The sequence below is a fragment of the Heterocephalus glaber genome, unplaced genomic scaffold (genome assembly GCF_053883595.1).
Source record: "Heterocephalus glaber isolate CG9 unplaced genomic scaffold, H.glaber_assembly_v1.0 deba00001532, whole genome shotgun sequence".
Lineage (NCBI taxonomy): Eukaryota > Metazoa > Chordata > Mammalia > Rodentia > Bathyergidae > Heterocephalus > Heterocephalus glaber.
In genome coordinates this window covers 4,564,960-4,582,775 of record NW_028258330.1, presented here as the reverse complement: position 1 = coordinate 4,582,775, position 17,816 = coordinate 4,564,960, and the positions used below count along the sequence as shown (strand labels likewise).

General features: G+C 44.5%; 1 protein-coding gene across 3 annotated transcripts in view; it reads left to right on the top strand.

The window, feature by feature from the left end:
* Positions 1–17,816, top strand: part of Slc24a3 (solute carrier family 24 member 3) — a 487,613-nt gene that overhangs the window by 29,241 nt on the left and 440,556 nt on the right. The window contains exon 1 of one of the 3 annotated variants that reach the window (XM_087188636.1): positions 3,430–3,447. The exons of the other annotated variants lie outside the window; for them this stretch is intronic. The gene's annotated coding sequence lies outside the window, so the exon portion shown is untranslated. Of the gene's footprint in view, positions 1–3,429; positions 3,448–17,816 lie in introns of those variants that run through there. 3 annotated transcript variants of the gene reach the window in all.

The window sequence follows — 17,816 nt, the reverse complement described above, 5'->3', positions numbered from 1 at the left end:
TAAATTTATTCAGAGGGTGAACTCCACCTGGCACCAAGTGTCTCCACCTTGTCTCTTCCACTTGAGTTTGTGCTTCTACCTCAAATTGCTCCTCCACAGAAGTCCAAGGCCCTCTGTCACACACCAAGGTTGATACAGAGCACAGATGGGACAGTGGAGGCCAAGAAGAGCCACCAGCTGGAAGCCGAGGCATAAGGGTGGTTGCTATCAGGCGAAGACATTGCCTTCCACACATCATATGGTGCCCTTCGCTTTTTAAATAGGTGATGTTTTCCTTATCTTCTCTTTTTGACAGTCTCTTGGTTTTCCTACACACTGACTGCTCCTCTGATAACAAAATAAGAAGGAAAAACAAAATTTTAACCCCTGACTTAATTTCACAAGGACAGGGAGAAGTCTGGGCTGGGGGAGGGCATCTCCCCAGGCAGCTGTGATTGCCCAAGCCAGCAGAGTGCAGTGTGTTAAAATGAGCAGAGGTAAGCCGGAAGGAGAAGGAGGTCCACTCTGAGGCATCTCTGGACAGTTGTTTTGCCTAAGATGGCAAGAGCATCATCTTTCCATCTTGAGCCAAGCAAACCATAAACGGATATGTAGGCTCCCAGGGTGCTGTAAATGTCCCTTGGTGGCCTTTTCTTCTTGGGGTTTGCTTTCTAGTACTCAAGTGCATGGGAACTAGGGTATGAAGGAGGGAAAGAAGGAGCAACAGGAAGCACACTTGCTTGGTGTAGAAAGTTCTGAGCATCAGCACGGAATGAGGATCTATTCTAGGAGACACCAGGAATGACGTCTTTTATGTTGATGTTGTGCAGGACTGGTCTGTATTGTTCTGCTACCAGAGGACAGAGAAACTTCATGTTGCTCATGCAGCTTTATAGTTTCTGCCTTAAAAACATTTGTGGATAGGAAACTTGGCTCCCAAGGTCAGGGGCGTTGTCCAGAGCAGGAGTGCAGGACAGTGAGTCTAGAGGCAGGGGCCCTACTTCTGCACCTAGCTTCTGCATGATCTCTTTTGTTCTCAGTTTGCTTATCTATGAAATGTGAGCATTTGTGCTGAACTGTCTTTGCATTAGTAACACTAAATCTCTCTAATTTGATCATTAATTTTAAATCACTAGCCTCTTTGAGGATGTTGGAAATATGCATCCTTCTAAGGCTAATTTACAGCCAGAGCAATACAGTTTTGCTCCCAAGCATGCCCTGAATCATTATTCATTTTTATTTCATAAGAATTACTCTTGTAAATGTGATTTTCTGTTGGTTTCCGAAAGTCATTGAAATTGCACAGCTCGATGGATTTCTTTTGCATGTCATAAATTTCTAGGCATAGTAGAAGTCACTGTTTTCCAAAGAGAGGTCCTTGGAGCATCAGCATCAGCACCCCCTTGTGGTCCCTTGTATGGTTATTAGCAATGTGCAATCTTAGGTCCCACCGCAACCTGCTGGGTCTCTGAGGAGACCCAGAAACTCTGCTTAACAAGGTCTCTTATCACACAGGAAAGTAAAGTTTGAGAAGCATTGCTATGAGTCAGGACACAGGTGCTGAGGTTTTGCCCCATGCATTTGAACAAACACTCTACTCAAGCATACAGATTGACCATTACAGTTTGGAGCCCGACTATTCCCCAAAGGCCATGTGTTGAAGGCTTAGTGACCAGGCTGTAGCCCTCCTGGGAGGGGGTGGGACCTTTAGGAGGTGGAACCTAGTGGAAGGAAGTGAGATCATTGGGGGTGTGCCCTTGGAGGGGATATTTGGGCCCCAGCCACTTCCTGTCTCTTTCTCTGCTTCCCAGCTGCCATGGCCATGAAGTGAGCAATCTCTTCCACCATGGGCTCCCACCATGATGTTCTGTCTCACCACAGGCCCAAAGCAACCAAGGACTGAAACCTCTAATACTATGTGCTGAAATAAGTCTTTCTCCACATAAATTATTTATCTCAGTATTTTTGTCACAGTACTGGAAAGCTGTCTAACATGTTGACTGTACTTCAGACTGACAGGGCCATGTTGGAAATGCTGAGATCAAGACCCTTCTGAGTTAGTGATGCAGCTGTGTCTTTCTTGAGGGCCTAAAGGTATATATAGAGAAGCTGTGGGCCTTCTTAGGGCAGAAAGGAGAGTGAGCCTCCTTTCCTCCTGAAATGGAAGGCCAAACTCCCAGAGTTTTCAGGAATGGTGCCTTTATTGACCTCAGAGAGAGTTGCAGGTGCATGGGATATACTGGGGCACTGGCACGCTAGGAAGACAGCAGGCAGGGCACAGAGGGCTTTTCTGAGAGCTAGGAGGAGGCACAACATTCATGATTTGGCTGCCATCCCTGTTCTGCAGCACTGTTTTGTTGGCTGGCTCTGGGCTGTGACTTCCTGCACTGTGGAGATGATGGGCACCAGTGGGTGCTGCCAGAATTGAGCAGCAATATGAGCTGCTCTTTCTGGAGAGCCCAGCTGGATCTCAGCATTGGTCCAAGGGTTTGTGTTACTGGTTGAATCTGCAGAGTGACCCACAGCGCTGAGGGTGCTTACAGATGTTTGTTAGCATGTGTTTATTAACATGCTTGTGTCCATGCAGCACGCATACATGCACATACACACATGTGCCCTTGTAAGCATAGGTCCCCAGGAGAGGGCATTGTGAAGTTTCTGTGTTTACCCAGCCTTGCTGGCACTTACCTGGAAGATGGTGATCACATAGGACCCACCAGGCATTTCCTCACTGTAAACTTGCTCTCACTGAGCTCAGCATTGCTGTGCAGTTCCTCTTCCCACTCTGACCGCTGTCTCCCCTCAGAGTACTCAGCTCACTTCTTCCATCCTCTGTTGCCTTAAACATTAGCAGGGTGCCACTGGGGCCATCTGATGCAGTGGCACCAGCTCTTACCTGCACAGATGCCCAACATAGTGTGAGGAGGGTGAGACCCTGGCTGGGGACCATTTGGAGAAGGAGCTGCCCTTGCCCATATGAGCCAAGGTGCTGTCCACACAGGGTTTCTGTCTGCACCTGCCTGACCTCTGCTTTGTACAAAACCCAGCCCTTTAATCATTCCTGATGAAAAGCTCCTAGGATTGCCTGTAAACCAGGTCCCCTGAGTATCCACAACTGTGCCAGTATCCAGGAAGCAGGGTCTCTGTTCTTCCTCCTTCACAGTCATCCCAGGTGTCCCTTGGCTCTAGTGTCTCTGCATCTTCCCTCAGGCCCACTTCTTGTCACCTGGCACCTGCATGTTCTCAACCTGTTCTCACCTGTTTGGTTTCTTAGGCCCAAGCTGTTGATGGTTCCAGGCCACCACCCTGGATGGGTTTCCTGACACAGTGCTGTGCGGGTGGAGATTGCATTCGCTTCCTTCCACATGATGTACACAATGGGGCTGGACCTGGCATCCTGCACTTGAGGCCTCCTACATCTAGCTCCAGCCTGTCTCGGAGGGCCCAGCCTGTTCCACAGACTGGAAGGTCAGGATGTGTGTGGAGGACAAGTGAATGTGACAGTGTGCACTCTGGGTGATAGATCACGTAAAGAAAGACTTTCATTCCTTTCAACACTTGTGAAGTGTTCACAGAATGACAGGCTTGCAGATGTTTAATCTGGATCCTCTCTTGGCCTACCTCAACTCCTACGTCCTTGACCCTTTACTGTAGCTATTTGTCAGATTTTCCTTTTCAGACATCTTCATAATTAATTGGATAGAGTTAAGCTGACTTTTATTGGGGAGCAACTCTCTGTTGGTACCATTTGGAGCTACTAGGAACAGTCTTTGTCCTGGAGACACGAAGAGCCCAGTGGGAAGATGATGGGATGTAAACCAAAGGACAGGTGTGAATTCCCCTAAATGTGACTTTGGGGGACACTAGTTCCCACTGGCAGGGTTGTATGCAGCACACACCACAATTGGCTTGTGCATTCATATTTTAACTTTTTAACTTTAAAATTTCAAATCAACAAATAACACTTGGATACATGTAAGATATACAAAGTGATGATTTGATATGTACATTGTATAATGATGACTACTGACGTATTAATGAATACATCCATCGGCACCTTTGGTTACCATTTGTGTTGTGTGTGTGTGTGTGTGTGTGTGTGTGTGTGTGTGTGTGTTGTGAAGACACTTTAAATCTACTCTTTATCAAATTTAATTTAAACTACAGTATTAACTTCTTACCTTGTTGCCCTGGAACTCCACAACTTACTCATCTTAGGAAAACAAGTTTGTGCTGTTTGAATAACCTTTCATTTTCTCCCACCCTTTAGTCCTTAAAATGAACTATTATTGCCAAGTAATTAATAGATTACTTCCTGCTTGTGAAGATAGAAGACATTGCAGATAATGACGGTGTCCTCTTGGAGCACCTCTGTCCCTGTTCCCAATATCTTCACAACTTTCCAGAAGCCAGGCCATAATTAGATGGGTGAGATCTGGTTTATATCCATTTTTGCTTCTTCACAGGCAACATGATCTTTTACTATACTTAGATAGTAGCAGCCTGTGCATTTCAGCCTGCATCTTATGTGAGAAGTTGATCTACCTCCTCCTTTTCAATATCAAAAGGGTCTCCCAGGATATCCCATGTCCCTTCCATCCCCTGGCAGGGAGCCACAATCTCAGTTTCCTGACTTTCCAGCTTCCAGGTCGGTGTAATCAGTGGGGAGTTCAGGAGAAAGAGTACAAGAAGATTCTCTCTGATCCCCTCGCTCCCCTCCCACTCTGCTTCAGGCCATGTTCCTAGCTGTGTGTGTGTGTGTGTGTGTATCTGGGGACAGCCCTGCCCTTCATGACCTGTCCCAGAGCACCCCACCTCTTTTGCCTCTCCCTCCTGGAGATACTAGCAGTTCCCCCCTGTTGCTAATCTCTGGCATGCCTTGACATCCCCTCCAACTGTGCCATCACTTACAAAGTCAGTTCCTTGTATTAAATCCCCTCCATTTGAAACATCTACTCAGACTTCCATTTTCCTCTCTAGCCTTGAGCTCTGCCTCATTCATGTGGATATAACAGAGATTATTTTTCTCTTTTTAGCCCACCCTATCTTGTTGGACATTTGAGTTGTTTTTATTATTTTTCTAATCACAAATAGTGCTAGCATTGAATATTCTTGTAGACAGCCCTTAGTGCATATGTGTAAGGCAGTTCTCTAGTTGACAACAAGCAGTGGTGTCACCAGCTCAGTTATTTACCTTTAACACTGAAGGCTGTTCACATGGGCTCTGGAGCTCAGATGCTTCCACATTCCTGCAGTCCCTGGCAAGTGGCTATGCAGGGAGAAGACATCTAGTAAGTAGCTGTTGACTGAATGGAAAGAATGATATCTGTTTGCAGATGAGAAAGTGTTGCCCTGTTGACCTTAGAGGAAGCACTGTCAGGATTTTTGGCTTTATTTCAAGGCTGCTGACCCTGAACAGAGTACATGTTATTTTGGGGGCCTCCAATCCTAGAGTAGTTGATCTAGAACCAGAGTCTGTTGCTTTCTTCAGTATCAAAGTTTACAGTGAGTGTTGTGGCCAGTGTAAATGGAAAGGTACATTTTCCCTATGACAGGGACCAGGTATATACTGTGGTAAAGAACAGTGCTGAGACTTTGAGGCTGGATGCAGTTATGGATAGTGATTATTATGGGTTAATACCACAAAATATCTCAGGAGGAACCAAGCAGCTGCTGCTTGGAAAGCACAGAGTCCCCTTCCCTCCCTATGAGTTGATAGACACTCCCATTGTGTGCTGGTGTCTTCCACCCCACAAGGTGATTAGACAAGGAAAAATACTTAAAATGAACATCCAGGACACCTTGAAAACTCCACAGTGTGACAGAAACCCCATGGACAGAAAGAAATGCATACTTAGAAAGGAGGGAAGGGGTGTCCTTGAACATTGGATTAGTCTGTTTTCTGTTGCTGTAAGGAAATACCTGAATCTGGATATTTTTATAAAGAAAGAGAGATTTATTTAGCTCACAGTTTTTAAGGCTAAAAGCTCAAACAGCATAGTTCCAGCTCTGGTGAGGGCCTCATGAAATCATGGCAGAAATGAATGCAAAAGGGAGAGACTGCTGAACGGGACAAGAAGCCAGAGAGTATAGAGGGGCTTTGTACTCTTTATAGCAACCCACTCCCACAAATGCTGCAGGAACTACATCCATCCCTTTTGTCTGAGGGCAGTGTCTCTGGTGGCCCAGTGTCTTCTCACTAGTGTCTCATCTCTTAAAGGTCATCTCCCAAGGTCACCACACTGTACTACACCTCTGTCATGTGGACCTTTGGGGGAAAAGCTGCATCTGGACCATAGAGGGGATGGCTGATAGCTCAGTGTCTGCAGGTTTAGCAAGCTCGCTTTTAAAAAAATATTTGAGCTGATAGATTCTTTCTGAACTGTTAGAGAAGCAGCCCAGGCTCCAGACACTTCCAAATTCTGCAATTAAAATTAAAAAGCAAAGTTAATACATAACACTTGGCCTGAAATGTTGATAAATGATTGTCACACAACACGTATGTGATGAGGTCAGACCTCATGAATAGGGGAGTTGGTCCAGTGTGCCTCAGCCCCTCTTCCTGTATTCTTCAGATTTTGAGTTTGAGCACCGTCATATTTTAGGAGCTGCAGGTACTCATTCATTTTCCTTTCCAACGTAAAGCAAATTCCTTTCTGTGGTGGGAAGATGATGGGAGACCAGGAACTGAGCACCTGCTGCAGCTGCGCAGGCAGGCCCAGGTCAGGGTGGCAGCTGCAGCAGTGGTCAGGTCAGGACTGGGTTAGTTGGCAGTGCCATCTGCCACCTGCCTTCATCCACTTTGTCATCTGTAGGTCACCTTGCAAAGGGATTTCGTGAGCATTACCTTCTGAGGAGGCCTGGTGAGGGGCTTGTAATGTCACAGGAAACTGCTCTCAGGGTCAACATCTGTTCATGTCTCATGCAGCTCATCCTAGCAGCAGACACTCAGACACCTACAAGCCAGCAAGGCCAGGCTGGAATTTGGGGTGCAGAGTCAATCCCTCACATTTTCTCTTTGCACAGTACAACGGGCCCTCCAAACCTGTGGATTCCTCATCTGTGGATTCAGCCAACCATGATCAAAAATATTCAGGAAAAAAAATGATGTCTATATTGAACTTGTAGACTTTTTCCTTGTCATCATTCCCTGAACAATAGAGTATAACAACTATTTTATGCATCAGTGTGTTGCATTAGATGATCACAAGTAATATAGAGATGACCTAAAGTATATGGGAGGAAATGCATGGGTTATATGCAAAGTCTGTGACTGTAATGGACTTGTGCATTCATGGATTCTGGTGTGTGCAAAGAGTCCTGGAACCAGGCCCTTGTGAGTATCGAGCAGTGATAGGTGTACTTGCTCTTGTGCGAACACACATGTCATAATCAAATGACAAGTGTTAATGTGTGACTGGTTTCATTTGAGTTGCAGTTTGCCCCAGAGAAAGAACTTGGCAGGGGAGAGGTACCGCTCTCATTGGGCCCCTTGGTTCTGCCTCCTCTTTGCCCCATCCCTTGGCTTCCACCTCGGCTCTGACGGAAGCCTGGGCCTGCATCTTGCTTCCGTTGATTTTATTTTCTGTGGGTTTTACAAGTACCCGAGTCACTGTAACATTTTCCTGCTGCCTTTTCTATTTTCAACCCAAATAGGAAGTGACAAGGATGGCTTCATCACGGCAAGAACATGATTCATTTTGTTACTTTCTTTAAAACTCTTCTTTAAAAAAAACACATCTATAAGTGCATCTAGCATAAGTACTGTATATAGCTTGGTGAAAATTCATAAACTAAACACCACCTAGGGGTGACCATGGTTCCCCCTTCTATGCACATAGATTTGTCCTACCTGTTATTGTAAGTTATTTCAGGGTAATCTGTATATTTTCCTTTGCAGAATGTTAGGTTTGTGCGATTAGTCCAGTTTGGTTGTAGATTGCTCATGATCATTTCCAGTCACTGTTTCATTGTGAGAGTTGGTGAATGCTGGGTGATTTCCAGTAATTGTCTGCTATGAGTCCTGTTGTTCTGCACATGTCTTTCTGTGGTCATGTGGGTGCATTCTGATATAGCCCAGGTCTGGGAGATACCTGTGTTCAACTGCAGTAGATCTTACCAATCAAACTTCCAAAGTGGATGTACCTATTTAATGTGTTACTTAGATTTTAAAGAAAAGTGGGTCATTGACTTTGAAATTCAGTCAGATTTGTTGGGTAGAATGTGCTTACAGGCAAGCCATGGTCCAGAGAGCACCCACCCCCTGGGGAGGAGGTGATCGCCAGTGCCAAGGAATCCCAGCCCCCACCCTTTTCTGGAGTTGGGTCCTGTGGCATACAAGGAGGTAACCAGACCAGAGACACACCATTCACCCAAGGCGTTACTATTATTGATCCTCCTACTCTTCCTCTTTTCCTGCTTCCTCCCACTTCCCTTCATCTTCACACACACACACACACACACACACACACACACACACACCCCTTGTGTGTAGGAGGACCAGCTCCTAAGGTAGTGAGGCAGGCAGGGGAAATCACAGCGTGGAGAAAGGTGATAATTATACCCAAGAAAGTGCGATCTCAGTCTCGAGCTCTTCAGAGAAAAGCTTATTTAAGAGAAGAAAAGAAAAAATAAGAATGAGTCTTTCCAAAATTACCATGTCTGGGCTGCCGGTAAGTGCTGGCTCCTCTCCGTGTTCTTTGAGTAGTGTTGCAAATGTGCTAAGCCAGTGTTAAGCAGTATGGGAAGCGGCAGACAGAAATAACAGGTCAGGGTATCTCCTGAGTAAGGTGTTGCTTTTCTAGCTGCCACCCCTGGGACTGGGGATCCCGCCACTGTCCTCTGTGGGTGGGAGCTTTGAGATGGTGCACAGGGCTCACCCCTCACTGGCTGCACACAGGAGAGACAGGGTGTGGCTGGAGAGGAGGAAATTTCCTTGGGACATTTGTCAACCCACCAGAAGACACTGTCCCTTGGGCAGGTGACTCTTCACTTCTATTCTCCATCCAGGGTGGCAGAGAAGCCTGAACATCTGCAGCAGGCTAGAGTGTGCTCACCATTGATTCAGTCAGTATACCAACCCTGTCACATTGCTTTCACCCCACCGGGGGGGAGGGTGTCACAGGTTTGGGAGTCTGAGATCACATGACATGGAGTAGAGGGGAAAGTTCTGAAAGCCCATCTTGTCCTGTCCACTGGCTGCTGTCCGAAGCCCTCTGTGGAACATTGTTATGGTGGCTGCAGCCTGTTATAGGGCCAATCTCTGCAAGTGGAGGTGTACCCATAGCGACTGTTTCCATCTGTGGGTCCCATGCCCAAGACCTCTGCAGATCTCTGGTTCCCAGCCAGGCCCAGGAACTCCTACCTGCTGGCCTGAGGAGCTCTGTGGGTCTCTCTTGATGACTGTGCCCCCAGAAGCAGAGACTGTGAAGACATTGGTGGGGGGGGTCCACCTGGACACAAAGTGGGTGTCCTGGGAGCACACCCACCTGGCTGGGCACATGCAAGTGGGCAAGGTGGTTTGGATGGGCATTTGTCCCCACCAATGGCTCTTTTTACTTTTGGGCCAAGGACACCCCCTTCTCCTTGACAACTGCATAGCATAGGGCCCAGTTTTTAAATCACTTCTTGGGCTGTGTTGGGCCATGATTGTTGGTATGGAGAGTGTGATTTGGGGCTGACCTGCATCTCTCCATGTTCTCTCTGGATGCCCGCAAACCCAGGGGCCTAATGGAGATGGTCACTTAACATGGTGTGATAAGGATAGCTTCTCACATCCCCTTCTTTTAGTGTCTTCCAAGCATCTACTGTCTTGGGAGAGTCCGTGAACCAATAAAGCCATATTAATAAAGCACTCATCTCTTCCTTTTCCCTGGAAACTCATCATGGACCAACACAACTACCAGTTGGGTCTCTGTTCACCCTGCAATAACTGGTGTGGGCACCTGAGTTTCTATGGTCACTGCCCAAAGCAGAGGCTTGTGGCAATTCTGAGAGCCATCACAGCCCTAGCTGGAGGAGGTCCGAGGGTCTTGTTACATTGCAGTCATCTGCGTCCCCTCTGTACCACATTGTCCATTCACTAGCAGAGCTGGCTCTGAAACAAGCATTTGTATTATAAAGGCAGGCTCCTCTTTCCAGCAGATTTTCAATCCTAGGTTACTGGGAGCTCCAGGGACAGTAAAACAAGGTAGACAAGCTACGTGTGTTTCAGGGAAGCCAGTATGGGTCCTGCAGTACCCAAGGTCCCTTGTGAAGAAACAAATGGAAGAGGAACCATGCACTGCCTCCAAGAGGCATCCTCTTCTGTGGCTGGCAGAGCCTGATTTTTGTGCAGTTGAGTTATTGAGGGAGGAAGCAGACAAAGCCGGGATGGACACTAAGCTGGAGATGTCTTTTCTGCTGGTCTAGCTGATCCCACTGGGAGCTCCAGAGCACTGTGACATCTGACGCGGTCCTATCTTGGCCACAGGGATACACCTTTTGTATCTCTGAGTCTGCCACTCACTAGCCCCTGGCTGCTTCTGGCATGAGTGGAGGGATGTGTGTGGCCTCTCAGGTGAGGCTGCTTCTCTGGATATGGGGTGGCTTCTGGCAGTGGGGTGGTGTTTGAACAGGGAAGGGGCCTTGTGACCAGCCCTGAGCTCCATGCCCCCATGAACTGGCCTACCATGCACCTTTACCTCCCCAGCCTATCCTTGTGAACAGGGCTGCCGTGGACCAGCCCTTTGAATGAGGCCATTAGGACTGGTTGGTGGCCCTGTTTGGACTATGGTTGGTGTAGGGAGAGTAAGCCACCTATGTCCAAGGGCTCCAGGCTGTGAGGGGGCTGGACCTAGAGCCCACCTTCCTGGGGAGGAGTGTGAATCTGTAGAAGACTAGTGTTTGATGGCATCTCTGCCCATCCACGATGTATTCTCACTCAGTCTGCATGCTCTGGGACACCAGTGTTTGTGAGGATACCAAGCAGGGCTGCACAGCTCCTCCGGTGCCCCTGGAATCATGGCTCTGAGCTGTCTAATCTCATCTCACCCTCAGGCCAAGGCCCCTTTCTCAGGTTGTCCTGACCCTTCTTCTGGGCACTCTGTCTCTCCAGTGCTCCAGTCTTTTGCTGGGCTGTTGGTGGGAAGATCATACCAGTTTCATGCCGGCTGGTGTAGGTGTAGAATCGGGACATAGAGTCTGCACATCTGCAGGCCAAGTGAAGAGTCACATTTTTAGCAAAAGCAACCTCTTAAGTCCCAATTGTAGGTCTTCAGGGCTGACTCCTGGAAGATAGAGAAGTGCTTACTGAGCGGGCCCATTGGTGTTTCCCAGGCTGGTATGATGAGTAGGTAAGAGCGGCTTCTAACTAGCAATTTAATGTCTGTGTCAGTGATGCTTCTGGATGACGTTGGCATTTTCAGCTTTGTCCCTCCTTTGCTGAATTGAAGGTCTTCCAGGCTGGAGGATCTGAATCCACGTCAGAGGTTTGGCACACTTGGCTCCCATGAGAGCATTCATCATGAATAGTGAATCAGCATCCTGAGACAGTGGGTCACTTTCCTGCCAAATGGCTGTGCTTTGTGTCTCTGGAAAGAGGTGCTAAGAAGTGAATGTGAAGGGCTTTGGAGATGGTGAATAATAAGTGAACTTGATCCCACGGCAGCAGTGTGTCTGGAGACTAAATGGCTCCCTTTGATTGACCCGGTTATACCTGCAAGGTCCCGGACTGGTGCTTTGGAGAAAGCGATTGGCTTCAGCATATCTCTCTGGGCCTGGATGCTATCAGATTCCCAGCCACAGAGCCCCACTGTACTTTCCCATCCCAAAAGTGAGTTTTGGGTTTTGAGAATAATAACTCAAAAATTTTCCTGCAGAAGGTGAGGTGCAGGGCTGTGTGTGGCATACTGGATCCCAGATCCAGAGAGAAGATTGATTTACAACTCAGAGGGAAGGATGTTGGCATCATCTGGGGCCAGTCTGTGTGGGCCCTGATGGGAGGAAATAAAAACCCTAGTTTTTGTCTGTGTTTCAGCTCCATTCACTCGTTTATGCACTCAGTCGTGGAGCCAGCACCCAGCTGTGGTGGGAAGTCAGGTTTGCTGCTGTTGTGTTGGAGATGTCCCATATAGATTGGAGTTTGATGATAGAGGTTGGAGTACCCAAAACTGTACCAAAAGCAGCTGGAATTGCAGTAAACATTTTCTACACATGATGGTATCTGGAGAAATACCAATCATTTGTCAGTTGTCTTTCTGAATTCATAGGACAAGTTTCCTCACATCTTGATAAATAATAGTTTTCAGAAATTATAAGCCATCACCCTCCTGCAGATATGAAATAAACTTGTGCTAATGAGTTTTTTTAGGTCATTATGAATGAGGAAACTTTTAAGATGTTACACACATGTCAGAGGACAACCCCAAAACCAGACACATTTATAGATTAGGAATATTCAGGTGAATGTACAAATAGAGGAAAAATGGTTTTTTCCCACAGTTGAGGGGAGAAGTTAATTGAATCTGCTCCATAAAATTTGCATTTATAGGTAATTATTTTGTATAGTTATCAATTTACAGTGTTGTAAAATATCTCAAGGGCACTGAAAAGTTAGTCTAAAAGTGTGTACTGTAGAGAATGCGTGATTTTTCTATCAAAGCACAACATATTCTCTATACATAGTCTATACTCAGTAAAATTCAGTATTTTAAGCATTAAACTTACTCAGAAAGTGCCTTTATGTCTCCTTTTTACTATGTAAGTGGCAATAATAAAATTTTTTCATTTTGACTCGTTTTATGTCTATTTTTACTGTATTAAAATGGTGCTATCACTTGAGATAACTTGAAGAGTGGTTTTGGAAAATAACTGGTGAACTTTCCCTGTGTTTTTTCCCAGGACCTATATGAATGAGTAGAAAATATGGCTTGTAAGTACAGGTATTTAATTTATAAGATGTTAAATATATGAGTAATATGAATAACATTAGAATAGTAAATCTGTGAGCCAGAAATGAAGTGGCTCACACAACACAGAAGGTTCTAGAACATAGCTGTTGTGGGGTGGGCAACAAGACTTGTGGGAAAAGAACACATAAGAAACATCTAGATACTTCCAGAACACAATTCCTGAAAAATAATTGGGAATTTCTTCATGCATTATTTTTTAAACTCTGAGAAATTTTAGAGTAATTTGAGCAAAGCTGACATTTTTCAAAATTCAGGAAGACTCCAAGTCTTGGATGCATCTGTCTCATTTGCCTTTCTGGAGTTCATTCTGAAAGGATGTAGTTACCATGAACACTGAAAGGACTTGGGAATTCATCCAAGATTTACTTGCCTTGCTTCTCTCGTTCATCGTGAAATGTTTTTTCTTGGTCTTTGGGCAGCCTGTGCCATTAGCCCTTCTCTCCTGGTGAAAGGCCTTCCTTTGCCTTCCTCAAGCTTCCACACTCCCTGTTTCTAATCACCAGGGCTGTTCTTTCTTACTCTGGCCCCCTCCCACTGGTCCTTGAGGTGCTGCCTCATGCTCAGTGCCCCTGTATCCCAAAGCCTCCTTACCTTACATCCTCCTCCAGGGACTTGTGCAACCTTTGTCCCCAGGACAGTGATCTTACCTCAGACCTCAGGCATGTGGCCAACATTTCCAAACATTGCTGGACTTTTGTACTGATATTCTTACGCATCACACTCAGTATGGCTAGAATGTCAGTAATCACATTTCTTCTGGTGAAATGTACCTCCTTTTTAGACATATTATCACTGCATTTACCAAACACTGTCAATCCTTTCTTCTCAGTATCCTTCTTTCTGACTTTTCCTTTCATTCCATGGACACACCCTAATCCTGACCTTCTCCCTTCATCAGTTTGTCATTGCAATATTTTAATTCAGTCAGGATTCATTTAGTGCTTTGTGTGTGGAGACTGTGAGCCAAACACTGACCCAGCTGCTAATGACCCAGAGCAGAGATGCTCCTGAGAAGACGGACGTCAGACACTTGCACCATTGAGTGTATAATCACAACCAAAGATGAGTGCTAGGAGGAACGTGTCCTGAGAGCACGCAACAGGGAGCCTTAAATTACACGGAGGGCCAAATAAGGCTTCTCTGGGAGAGGGATTGTTGCATGGGGTCAGAGGAATGAGTAGGAGAGGCATTTGTATGTGAAGTTCAGGTGCAGGGGGACAGTTCACCAGGTGAGGACCCTGGTTTTGGCCAAGTTCACAGGTGGCTGAAAGCTTGGTGCCCTGGGAGACTGGGGGTGGAAGACTGTGTGGTAGGGGAAGCAAGTAGGGACAGAATAACTGAGCTGCACTTTGTCAGGTGTTTGTACTCAGGGTGAAGAGGGCTCTCTGAGGAATTTTAAGCCAGGAAGGGGATGACACGAGCAGATAAGTGTTTTCTGAAGGTCACTGTGTTATGGGAAATTCTGGATAATATCATAGCAGAGATGAATTTACAAGGAATTAGGAACTATACTTGGTCTGTAAATAATGAGAAAGAGGAATACCCAAGGAATGTACTGGCACTGACTACTTCATTTTCTTGGTTGGGATTTACCATCTGAATAAATGAGATATATCTTTCAGTGACCACATAAGGACAGAAGTCAAGGCCCAAGGTATAAGTTGGCTGGGCAAGATCAGTTTTTTTTGGTAAATGGATGACTGTGCAACAAATCTACTTTTCACAAAAGAAAATGATGAGAAGTCTGGCCCTTGGATCTGGGGGAGTCTTCTCCAAAAAGATCTTACCATGGACTTTCTCTGAGTTGTTTTTCTCCCTCACACTACTTTCATTGTCCTATAAATCAACACAAAATGTGTCCCACACTGGCCGCCATCTGGGATTCCTACAGGAAACATTGAGGTTTTCTCTGAAATGCTCAGGAAACTCTAAAGAACTTGATATATTTATCTGTACAAATATATAGAAATATATGTATTTAACCATTTTAAAGTTAGATTGTATGAAGCAATAATGACTAAGTAGCATCACTTCAGGTGATCAGAACAAAACATTTTAAGCCTTTGTGTTTTTAGCAAAGAGAGTTGAGGTACTGATTAAAATGTAATTTTATTAAGTCAAATGTGTATATTACAACATAAGGAATTACTCGAATAATAAGAATGGAGAATATGTTTTCCAAACCAAAAGAGGAAAGAATTAGTATATAAAGCCCAGACAATCCAAAGAAGAGAAAAAAGAACAACAAGAAGAAACAGAGGAAGAGAAAAAGCAGGATAAATAAAAGATGCAAAATGAGATGATATAAATAAGATTCAAATAGATGAATATAATGTAATTGGACTAAATTTCGTACGAACAGACAAGCTGGATTATAAAAGGCAGATTTCATCTTCTGTGCTATTTCAAGGAGGTAGATATATGTACAACATGAAGGCACAAATAGTTGAATATAAAAGAAAGGAGACAGATGTAATAGGCAAGCAAAAAGACCGCTGGGTTGGATTGGATATTACTATCCAATAGAGGAGCTTTAAGGGCACAAAAAGTCATTGGGATTGAGAGTGAGTACTTAACAGTGACTGTTATAGTTTACTGTGAAATAGAGCAGTTTAAAACTTGTGAGCACTTAATATCAGTCTCAACAGAAAGCAAAAAAAATGAAGGTATAATATGAAAAAATGAAAAAAATGACAAGTTTATAATGATACTGAGAGATTTTAATACAATTCTCTTTGTAACTGAATTCAGTAATAAAAATCCAATGGAAGATATAGAAAATTTGAACAAAGTTTCAATTTGATGGACATAATACAGCACCTTACTCTGAACAATATGGAATACATATATTTTTTAAAATATATAAAAGTAGAACATATATAAGAATTCACTTGCCAAGCGCCACAGTACAAGCCTGTAATCCCAGTTTCTTAGGAGGCTGAGGCAGAAGGCTTGCATTTGAGACCAGCTTGGGTAACTTAGGAGACCTTGTCTTTAAAAAAAAAAGGTCTTGGGCCGGGGATTTAGTTCAGTGGTTCCAGTGCCTGCTGTGCAAGTGCAAGGTCCTGAGTTCAATCCCCGGTACCAAAAATTAAAAAAATTAAAAAAAGGTCTGGAGATGGAGCTTATTGGTAGAGTGCTTTCTCAGTGCAAGGACTTTCCAGGTCCTGCAAAACTGAATGAATGAGTAAATAAATGAGATGAATGAGTGAATATATGTAAAAAATTCACCTTGTGCCTAGCTATAATGTCTCAAAAAAGTCATTGAATGCATCAGTATCATACTAACTGAATTGACTGACCACAGAGGCATTTATAGCCTTAAGTTATATGCGGATGTTCTGTCATGTCACCCTCTACTGTACAGTCACATTTCACTTAATGATTGGGGCTCATTCTGAGAAGTGATTTCGCCATTGTGGAACATCATGGGGTACTTACTCCAGCCTAGGCAGTGTGGCTTGCTACACACGTATGTGACATATACCAGCAACTGGTGTACTGAGTGCTTTAGGTGGAGGTGACACCATTGTATGTGAACACAGAAAAGGTACAGTGAAAATAAGGTACAAAAGCTAAAAGCAGTGTGCCTGTCTGGGCAGCCCCTACCGTGAGTGGGCTTGCAGGACCGGAAGTTGCCCTGAGCCACTGACTGAGTGGGCTGTGGACATGAAGAATGGCACACTCAGCAGATTTCATCAACACTGCATGCTTAGGTGACACTGAATTTACAAAAAAGTTTTTCTTCCTTCAGTAATAAATTAACCTTAGCTTACTGTAAGTATTTTACTTTATAAACTTTCTGATTTTAAAAAACTGACTCGGAATAACTCTTGGCTTGAAATACAAACACTGCACAGCTGTACAAAAACACTTTCTTTAGATTTTTATTCCATAAACTTTTAAATTTTTAAAAAACTTTTGAAATGTTTTTGTTACAAATGAAGACACAAGCATGCACACTTTCCTTGGCTCACACAGAGGCAGGATGATCAATGTCATTACTGTCCCTTCTATGATTTGTCCCCCTGGAAGGTCTCCAGAGGAAGGTGATGTGTGGAGCAGTCAACTCTGCAACATCAGTGCCACTGGCATCCTCCGGAGGGCACTGCCTGAGGCTGTCTTAGAGTTAACCATTTTTTAAAATAAGTAGGAGTATACTCTAGAACAATGATAAAAGTATAGCATAGCAAACACGTGCAGCAGCCGAAATGGTGCACAATCATGATGAAGTATAAAATGGATGGTGCTTACCTGGCTGCCAGCACATAGGTTTATCTGCACCAGCATTGCCATAGCAGGTGAGTGATGCTTTGTGCTGCGTCTTCACTGTAGACAGCAAGGACATCACTATGCAATAGAAGATTTTGGCTATATTAGAACCTCATAGGACCGCCCTGGGGTGGAAAGTCCTTTGTCTGAAATATAGTTATGTAGTGCATGACTGTATCATATCAACAATAAAGGAAGACCAGAAGTAGTGAACTGTTCATTATAAGAAGTTAGAGGAAAGAATATTAAATGCAAAGAAATGAGAAGAAAGGGAATAAGGTATATGAGTACAATCAGTGAAATAGAAAACAGATACAATCAATAGAGTCAATAGAAAAACATAATCAATATAAGCTGACAGTGAATTTAGTTTTTCCAAAAGAATGATAAAATACATAAACTTGGTCAGCAAAAATGGATAATATTGGGCAAAAAAGTGGAACCACAGACATAGGTATAGAGAGATTAGAAAGAGTAGTCTTTGCGAATAGGAAATCCAGGTAAAACCAACAGTTTTCTAGAAAGGTACAACTGAACAGCATGACCAAAGAGGACATTGAAAATTTAATAATTAAAATTTAGTAATACTGGGGCTGGGAATTTAGCTCAGTGGTG